This window comes from Fragaria vesca, linkage group LG3 (genome assembly GCF_000184155.1).
Source record: "Fragaria vesca subsp. vesca linkage group LG3, FraVesHawaii_1.0, whole genome shotgun sequence".
NCBI lineage: Eukaryota > Viridiplantae > Streptophyta > Magnoliopsida > Rosales > Rosaceae > Fragaria > Fragaria vesca.
In genome coordinates, this window is record NC_020493.1 from 27,473,375 (window position 1) to 27,482,594 (window position 9,220).

At 37.3% G+C, this 9,220-nt stretch overlaps 1 non-coding gene across 1 annotated transcript; it reads right to left on the bottom strand.

Moving 5' to 3' along the window:
* Positions 1–6,139: 6,139 nt before the first annotated feature.
* On the bottom strand, positions 6,140–7,932 carry LOC101300520. The gene is made up of 4 exons (XR_184334.1): positions 7,312–7,932; positions 7,138–7,212; positions 6,706–6,798; positions 6,140–6,544 (listed from the first exon to the last, which is right to left on the bottom strand). It is a non-coding gene; the product is annotated as an uncharacterized LOC101300520 (transcript).
* Positions 7,933–9,220: the final 1,288 nt, after the last annotated feature.

Consider the following 9,220-nt stretch of genomic DNA (forward strand, 5'->3'; position numbering starts at 1 on the left):
CTGACGCCAAGAATTTATACCTTTTTCCAAACTTTGGATTATTCAGATTTTAATATATGACTGGCAGACCGTGGGTTAATTTTCTAATCTGCTGAAGAAATTGGTCTTCTTTTTCCAGCTGATCGATCAAACTGTTCAGAGAGTTTTTCAGAGTTCAGACTAGAGCTACTCATTTCCTGGTATACCAAAAGTGAGAATCTTTCACTTAGCTCCGAAATTATATATAAAATTAAAATAGCAGCAAAAGAAGAAGAAAGGGTTACCAAATTGTTAATTAGTATACAAACAAAAAACAAAAAATTAAGAAAATCACCTGCCATTGTTGATGACACAGTTCCCGCCATATTCTTGTACATAAAAATATAAGGCTATTTGACTGACGTGCACCACAATAAGGGGGCACCAACCCACGTCTATCGCTTTCTTCAATCTCTCTTTCACCTTATAAAAAGGAAAAGATCCAAAATATGACAAAACCCTATAACCAAAACCTACAAAATCGAACTCTAATTAGCCCTAGCCAACGTTGTTCATAACAGTAAGGTTGAGGAAGAACAAAGAACTTACTGCACCAGACTATAACTTCAAGAATTTTACAGGACGACACTGCTGTATCTCCCTCCCTCGATCCCTCTCTCTTTGTTTGGATCTCTTGCTATTTGATTTGATCTTCTTGAGAAATGTGGAGAGGATGAGAGAGAAAGAGAGTGTGTGTGTCTGGTGTGGAGAAAACTCGATCAGTCTCTTCACGGCGTTTTAAGTTGAGCGGCCAAATAGAAAGGAACGAGCGTGCCACGCGGCGTCTGTGTTTGTGGGTTGTTTAGGGTTTCAACTTCGAAAGTTGGAGCCAGGTTGCTAGCTAGGAGAGCCAATTATACCGTTTGCATGCTCTGCACAAAGAAACACAAAAAACAACAGAAAGGAACTTTGACCACATTCAACAGAGTATGACTCTACCCCTTTAATCTCTCTCGTTTCTTTTGTTTAAGTACTAAACTACCCTCCTTGATTTGATTAGGATGCAAGATTTTTAAGATTTGAATCCATTGTTTTTCCAGCCAAAATTCAATGTCATTTATTTTTCACTCTGAAGAAAGCTAAGGGAAGTAGTTGAAGTTAGAAACGAGAGGTTTTCCCATAAATGGTTAGTTATACAGGTTCATGAACATTATACGATGCATTTATCCTGATTGTTATCTTCAATGACTCTCAATTCATTTCGAAACACAACATCTTATAGTTCTCAGCTGGAATCAGGTTTGGGATCCAAGTTGTTGTTGTTAGACTATTGTGGGATCTGGGAGGAGGGACTGGTTCAACTTTCTGTATTCAGTCATAACCTGGAGAGCCACAAGCGTATACTACAGATTCCGATCTATTGCTTGTTGTATGTGAAAGTCTCAAGATGATGACTCTTATAGATTCCACTATGATATCCGAGCTAACAAAGTTATCATTAGAATTGTAGAGTTTGATGCATTTCTCCGAGTTAATTTGGCTAACGTTCTCTAAACAAAATTAGGTAAGGTTGATTAATGACCTCTAGACTTTGAGTTTAAGCATAGTGTGTGGCAAATAAATGCTTGGGAAAAGTAGTTTCAAACTTTCAAACCATGAAACGGCCTAATTGAGTCCAAACGAATTAGATTAAGCAACCGCTGCAGGTGGCAGAGTGGTTCTTGTCTAGTTATAGGTGTGTTTCTCGAACTAAGTTCAGCTGTAAACTGTGTTGCAATGCATACTGGTGCATTTCACATGCGCTTAGAGATTTGTTAGACTATAAGCTTTAATTAGTTACTAGTTTGTGCTTACTTAAGCTAATTACAATTAATCTGTTTAGTTAATTAGCTTATTCTGAGCAGTGTTGGCTCTACACGTGTTTATCACGTGCTTATCTTTCAGCTGTATATAAGCTTGTAACCTCAGATTCTTCTGTTAATCTAGATCATTCATTTGCAGCCTTATCTTCTTCTCTAAGCTTTCTCTCTAGCTTTTAAGATTAACTTCTAGGCCTAAAAATCTTTGAGGTACCCTAACACTACCGTAAAAAATACTGAGAATAATCTATTGCAGATTATGCAATTATGATCGAATACCTCAAATATTGTTCATAAAGGGCGTCAAACCTTGTTTCCTTGATTAAAACCCATACCCCGCAGATTATGCCATTATGAATTGCCATAGATATATTTTGTGCGACACATACAATAGCGGCTGTCAATTATAACATACTACGATAGATGAGTCCAATTGATTTGGTTCTATTCCCATGTTTTAAGAAAAATTTGTGACTCTACAAAAGAAGCAGGTGCATGCATTACAATATTACATCTACGTTCATAGGGCAATATAGAAGAGTCTGGCTATATGAATGAACATTGAAAACCCCCAAATGGGATCCATCAATCCATTCTTTGGATTAATCTTGGACATGGCAGTGATCGATGATGAAATCCATGCTCGATTTTGTGAAAAATGGTAAAGACAATAGAGAGGGAGTTGTGGGTTGTGGAAGGCTGGGGGGACTTGGTCGTGAAGATAGCTAGACAAGCAAATGAGGTCATTTTGGGGGTAAATGCTCACGAGAATCCATGGACAGAAAAATGTGAGTTTCCAGAAAATCTTGGGGAGGAAACGCCGGGAAAGTGCTCGTGTCGCCTCGAAATGGAGCACTTGAGAAGAGGCAAGGCATATATTTTGGGAGGCCTTTCTTTTCGTGTTAGCAGCCCTATTTAGTATGCTAGGACATAGAGTAGAGTTAGGGTTGTTTGACAACAACTACTAGAAAAACATTACATGAATTATAAAGGAGCACATAGAACGCTGAGATGAGAAATCCTATGTCATTGTCAAATTGATGTTCGGATGAATTCGAAAACTGTAGTTTTTGGAGTGTCAAATTTTAAGCACCTAGGCACACTTGCACGGTTGCACACCATCAATGTGCAAGTCACGGCGATTAGAGCTGCGAAGATAAAAGGAAGATTGAAGAACCTCTAAACTCGTTCCTATGTTTTTCATTTCAATTATGCTCTAGGGCTTCATATGCAATGTTAGAAAGTTTTATTTAAAATTCAAACATGACTGGTCTTTGTATGTATAGTATGACTGAAATCTTAATCTCATGCAGCAACTTGGACACGAAGATCGACTAGCAAAGGCCGGGTTGCATATAACAGTGGTCTATGTAACTATGCCAATTTAGATATAGTGATCCAGAAGACATTGTATTGAAATGACGATTACGAGCTAGTTTCGTAATAATATCAGACCCGTTTATACTTTCATGTTTCAAAACTATTGTATTGATGACATTCTTATTCAGATGAAATCAGTGAATGAATAAACCCCTCAAATGCCTTGGTTATTAAACCAATCCCCAGCAATGAACGTATAGCAACAAGAAATCAAAACGTATAGCAATGCCAACTTCAGCCTTGCATATTACTTCTCGAAGACCCAAACAAACAGTTTGATGCACTTGTGAACTATTGGTGTATCTGAATAATTGCATGCTTATACTAATAAACTAGTTAATTTGCTTGTCTATTCTCTTTGTTACATATAAAACAGCTTATTAATCAAAGCCAGTTGCAAACTCTCGACAAGCCCTCGTAAGTTATGGGGGAGCTTCTCAATATCGATATCAAGTAAAAAGATGGAAAGATTAACACATATCTGATTGAGCTAATGAGATCTCAATATCGCATGTGCATGGCATTGTCTTGTTTTATGCAAAGCTAGTAAAGCATATTATAAACCTTATATATCTAAAATAAAGGAACAAGTAATGTTGTTATGCAATTTGTTTTTGTTTGAGGATAAATAATTTGGGATCCTAGATTGGAGGGGGTAAAAGATATCTTCTCAAATTTGACCATCACATCGATTCATTCAACTAGATTCATATAGCTCTGTATGTTATTTTATAAAGGAGTGACCATAATCATCAAAACCCAACTAAGAACATGCATGAAACTTCTATTTCACATCATACACGAATTCAAAAGGTATGAAAGAGTAATCGCAATATGAACGTATTGAAGATTTGAAGGTATGGGGGATGATTTGTATTGATTTTATGGGCCAATAGCCCAATACGATAGTATGTAAATAGGGATGGCCCATGGCCTAATACCATAGTTTTTATTTTCCAAGTGCTAGTTAGTTATAACTGCGCTAAAAATACGTACAACACAACATTTGTCTAATTTAGTGGTTAATAATAAGTGACATGAGTGTGTATTACTTATGATCGCATGTGATATAGTAATAAACTGACAAGACTTAAATGGTAATGTTCAAATTGAGAACTTCCAACCTACACTTGTATCAAATTAAATTCAAGCCACAATTCACCAAATAGCTATATCAATTATCTGATATGTATTAGCTGTGTTTACGGTTAATTTTTCGTTGTATCAAGCACTTAACTTTAGCACATAACAATATGATAAGTATTATACACGTACACACACACACCCCTCCATGCAACCATTCGAAACACCAATATTTTGCCCTATTTTGAATGAGATTGATCTTTTTCTCCAACTTTAGCTATATTGGTCTCACTTGGGTTTTAGACAAAGAAAATAAGGAAACAAACCAAACCCTTATTTTCTTTGTCTAAAACCCTAGGCCAAAGTTGCCAAAGAAAAGAGAAACACCCAACCAAAGCCCTACATTGACAAGTAAAGTAAAGTCTAGGTTAATCAGTATTTTATTAAGGAGCTTGTATCTCATTTCACGTACTAGTCTAGCTTGATTTATGAATGTCATGACCTATATTTTCAACGTTCTAAGTAAAATAATCTTGATGCTGATTAAAAGCAGAGAACTCAACTCAAAATAAATTCAACTTAAGAAATTTGCTGTTGTTTTTCAAATGTACTTGTCATTTGCATGTCATACTCAAAACACCTTAGATTATATGAGAAAAATGACACAAATTCATATACTCATACCTAAGCAATACATTCATTTGCTGTATTTTCAGACAATGAAGTTGACCTGATCGAGTCCAGGAAACCGTGGTGTTTTTCTTCTGAGTATTCTGACTTCTCACACCAACAAAAATTGAAAATCCACAGATTTATCATCTTACAGGAAACTACTTGTAGAGGAAGTTTCCAAACCTATATAAGTAGTGAGGCGATGTTAACGTTAACACAGCATATAGTGATCGATATATCCTGCTTCATATTTTGCATTAGATTCATAGAGCTCGAGTTCTCCAAGATGACGGTAATTAAGCCCTTCCAAATACTTATCTCAATTTCATTTTGTGGAACTCACGGTTCATCTTCTCTCTTTTGTTTTTGAAAATGAAATACAAAAATTTGGTTTTCCGATCTGGAAGTTGGATTGTGATTGTTGTTAATTTCTACCATTGTGCAGCAAAAGATACTTGTGAAGTTGTACGTTCATTGCGACAGATGCAGAACCAAGGCTTTCAAGATTGCAGCCACCGCTACACTTTACGAATTTCATAATAATTATTTTGTTATTTACTTTATCATATATATAAAATCGAATTAAATCTAGTTTGATTACTAAAATATTTCTGTAAATTACCATCTCATAATATGAATCTACTAACTAAGTTGGTTTATCAACAACCAAGCATGTATTTCTCAATTAACTAACATTTGAGTCCAACTGTTTTCTTGCTTGTCGTGTTGTTTTATGATGTTGAATATATAGTATGTAGTATCACTAGTATGTATATTTCTAAAGTTCAATAATTCAAAGATAACTGAGAGTACATGAGAATATTTTGGATTAAAAAAAAAATTGAGATGGGATCCAACCTAAGACAAGGTTTGCACGGCGGCTCTTGGCCTGGCTGGTTTCTCTATCAGAAGCCTGGACGTCTGGGAAAATCCTTTCACACAACCTAAACAACCTTCATGAGCGTCCTAAGCCATCTTGGGTACCTGTCTTGGTGGCGAGCTCTAACCTCGGTCAGAAAATCGGCAGTCTCGTCGCCGATTTGTTACTGACCGGATCTGATCCGAGAGTCCAAGGTGGAATGATGGGCTTGGCCTCATTGACTGAAGGGCATGACTATGGGCCTGGGTCTCTTATGGGCCTGACTCTAAAAGTGGGTAGCATTTAATTTTAGCTTCAGCCTACAAAGTACAAACTATGCAACTATGCTATTGATCACAAGAGTAGGCTTGCTTTCATAAGTGAGCCTGAGTTTCAAACATAGGTAGTCTATACTACGTATCACTATAATTTTAGGGTTACAAAGTCTTGTATCGTAGGTGGTAGCGGGTAGATCTGTAAGGGCTACCTTGACATGAGTTATCAAAAATATATATTTGTTTACAATAACTCATAATTTATTAGAGAATCTGTTTTATTTATGTATTAATACACCACAGCACACGCATCGCGTTGCTAGTATACAACTGACCAAAAATAAATAAATGCATCAGACAATTGCCCATGAAGAAGCAAGGGATTGGACCAGCACGCTTTAAACAGCATTGAAGCTCTACTGGAATATGCCCTTATCGGCTAGCAACAAGTCTTTTTCCTGAATAACAGCAATCACATGAGTATATATTCAAATCACACTGGTCAAGTTAATTGGACCCATCACTTGTGAGATGTTACAACTGCACCTCTAGGTTGAACGTTGTATAATACAAGAGCACGTCAGATATGTAAAGTTTGCCTGTATAAGTTTCAGATTACCTAGTTCAATAGAATGCTGAAAATCGGATGATCTGGTTTTACATCTGCTTCTTTCATTTCTTCAAAAAGCTTTAACCCACGGGACATGTTCTTCTGCAGAGTATTGCACGAAAAAGTAAAGAAAAAAGGACGACACAAGTCACACAACAGCAATTTCATGGAAGCAGATCATGTTAAATAATAACTGAATCACGTTTTGGTTTCATAGTCAGGAGTATAACAAGTCTGATTTAAAATTTTTAACAAGCTTTGAATCCAACATTTACTTCAGTCTCTTTTTGTGGTGAAACAGTAACTACACACATCTAGTTCTACTGTTCTAGAATTTAAAATAGCAAGAGTTTTCATAAAACAGGAGAAAAAGAATATAAAAAGCAAGTGAACCACAGAAACAAGCACAGAATAGATCTCGCAAGACCAAGAACTAGTTACCTCAGCCATTATAGCATCGTACATTGCAGCTGTGGGCATCAAATTCATTTGATCCAAACCATAGGCATTCTCATACTGCAGTCAAATGAAATATGATAAGTTGGGGTATGGTACTGTTAAACTTCCACATTACAAGAATGTCATGACATATATTCAAGGTTCTAAAATCCTCACCTAGAACCGACCAGCCGCCCACCTACGCGCTAGTTGGCATTGCACCGTTTCGATTATGGCTTAGTCCTGAGAGCTAGGCGGTAGCCCTCCTTGTCTGCCGACTAGTCTGCTTTATCGGCTGACTAGTCTGCCTGGGCGGTTGGCCGATTAGGCGACATGATTTTATCCATGTTTTAAAAGGCACCTCCATGCCCCGCTTAGGCTATAGGCGGAGCAAAGCCGCCTGGATTTCCTCAGTCGTTTCAGTTGGGCGGACTGTCACCCAGGGACCGCCTAAGCAGTCTATGTGAAGTAGGTGCGTCCGAAAATTCTTTGATTTCTTCCGTAAGCAGATGCTTATTCATCTGCTTCTCACCTTCCATGAATAGCCGGCACATTGAGGAATATCGAGGTGGCCTTGGACTAGGTGGAGGTGTGAAGGAAAAAAAAACTAACACGCAAAATTTTAAAACCTAATTCCAAATCAATACTTCGTTTCCCAAACGCACTCTCGTCGTTTTGCCTCTCGCCCTCTCCCAAACTCAGACTCGCCGTACTCATCCAGTCAAGGACCTCGCCGTTCTCAGCCAGTCTGAGACGAACATCTTTCTGATTCTGGTTATCTGATATGAATCTACTTCCCTGTTAATATTTACTTGTTCTTAACTTGAATTCGAATTATTCAATCAATAATCATTCTGTTTTTTTCTTTTTCAGTTTTTCTATACATAGACAAGTAGTTCTTTGTTGATGTGATTAATCGATTATACAGAGAAAAAAATTGAAAAATTTAGCAAGGAACTAAGGACAGAAGTTCTGTTATATATAGAAAAAGACTAGTTAATCACTTAATCATGAACTCTGACCGTATGAGCCCGTTATAGTCTCAAGAAGTTTAGGATATGTATTTCGGAAAAGGTTATTGATGTATCAGTATCACTCAAAGACGGCCTGCTCCACGTCAGCGCAGTGATTCATACAACACCGCGCGTCAGGTGCTTCATCTCCTCAACGATGGCAAGTGATACAGTTGCTGGTGGTTCTGCAAAACCAACAGCTCATGTCCTTGCCCGATCAGGTCCTTGGGTTAAAGGCTACTCATCTCGCAATAGCTCGACACGCCAGTGCCGGCGATGACAATCAACCTCCTGATCAGCGTCTGGTTTTGAAACTAAAACTGAAATTTGATAGGAATATAGGAGAGGGATGGATGGGTTTAGTTAGAAACAGAGAGGGATAGGGATTCAGATTGAGTGGGTTTAGTCGGAAGCAGAGAGGGAGAGGGGTTTTGGGTTGAGTGGGTACGACTTTAAAAAATATATCAGAAGCTTTTAGTTTTTTTTTTTAGGGATTTTTCATGAGTTTTTAGTAAATAACGTTTTTATATACTAAAATATACAAATATATTAATTATTTGCCGTGTTCAAGCCGTGTCGGGATTAGGTTTTTAAGATTTGCCGTGTCGCCGTGTCCGTGCAACATAGGTTTCTACATCTTTGCTTTCATAAATGTTTGATATATTAAATATAATGTCAGGGCCATGTAGAGGTACAGAAGTAGCTAAAGAGAACATATGTGTATATGTACCATCTCTTTAATGAAGATAATGAAAGCATCCAACATCAGCCGTATGAATGTATATATGAATATTGAATATTGATTATTTGCAAATAATGTGATTGGAGTTGGCTTGTTACTTGTTAGGGAAACGGCGGGTTACTACATCTTCCATTGGATGAGAATATGGGGCATTTGTGCACCCTTCAAATGTAGATAAGGTTAAGTGCAAGTTGTGTGGGTTTAGGGTTTATACCAGCTTAAGCAACATATTGCTCACGTGAAGGGGAATGAGGTTTTGTGTAATAAGTCTTCGGATGAGGATAAGAAGTGTAAGAAGGTTGTTGATGATGCACAAAGTAAGAAGAGACAA